This window comes from Brassica oleracea, chromosome C1 (genome assembly GCF_000695525.1).
Source record: "Brassica oleracea var. oleracea cultivar TO1000 chromosome C1, BOL, whole genome shotgun sequence".
NCBI lineage: Eukaryota > Viridiplantae > Streptophyta > Magnoliopsida > Brassicales > Brassicaceae > Brassica > Brassica oleracea.
Window position 1 is genome coordinate 24,049,300 of NC_027748.1, and position 1,029 is coordinate 24,050,328.

The window sequence follows — 1,029 nt, forward strand, 5'->3', positions numbered from 1 at the left end:
TGATGGGTTATGTTGATAACTGGATTGTCCTATCAGCCAAGAGTTGGCGACTGATCTCATTCTACAGTCATTGCCGTCAAGCTATGATCAGTTTGTTATGAACTACAACATGAACAACTTGACAAAGACTTTGACTGAGTTGCATGGGATGCTTAAAACAGCTGAACCCAACATCAAGAAGGATACCCCAAATGTTCTTATGGTACAAGGGGGTAACAAGTTTAAGAAACAAGGTAAGAACAAAGGAAAGGGTAAGTCAGGCTGGATTGCGAATCCAAGCAAGCCTGACCCTTCTCCTAAGTTTAAGTCGGGTCCTTCTAATGTTGATAAGTGCCATTATTGTAATGGCTCTGGACATTGGAAAAGAAACTGTGAGAAATACTTGGAAGATCTGAAAAAGAAAAAGATTTCTCAAACGTCATCTTCAGGTATTTATGTTATAAAAGTAAATGTTACTATTTCTAATTCTTGTTCTTTGGTATTTTATGCCGGTTGTGGTGCTCATATCTGTAGAAATATGCAGGGCCTAAACAACAGTAGAATCTTGAAGAAAGGACAAGTGGACCTGCGTGTGGGACATGGAGCAAGAGTTGTTGCATTAGTTGTAGGAACATTTCATTTGTCTTTGTCTTTATGCATGGTTTTGGAAACTAAGAATTGCTATTATGTACCTGCTATAAGCAGAAATATTATTCATTGTTTGAATTTGGAAAGATTTCATTTCGATTAACGACAAGCGTTGTTTATTTAATCATTGTGATATCTTTTATAGTAGCGGTCCATTAGAGAATGAAATTTATATTCTAGACCAAAGTATGCATGTTTATAACATTAGTACCAAAAGATTCAAGTCTAACGACACGAATCAAACTTTCCTTTGGCATTATCGTTTGGGCAGCATAAGTTAGAATCACATTTAAAAGCATCATAGTGATGGACTTTTAAGCTCATTTGATTACGATTCACATGAAAAATGTGAATCTTGATTGTTGGGTAAAATGACTAAAGCTCATTTTGCTGGAAACGGTG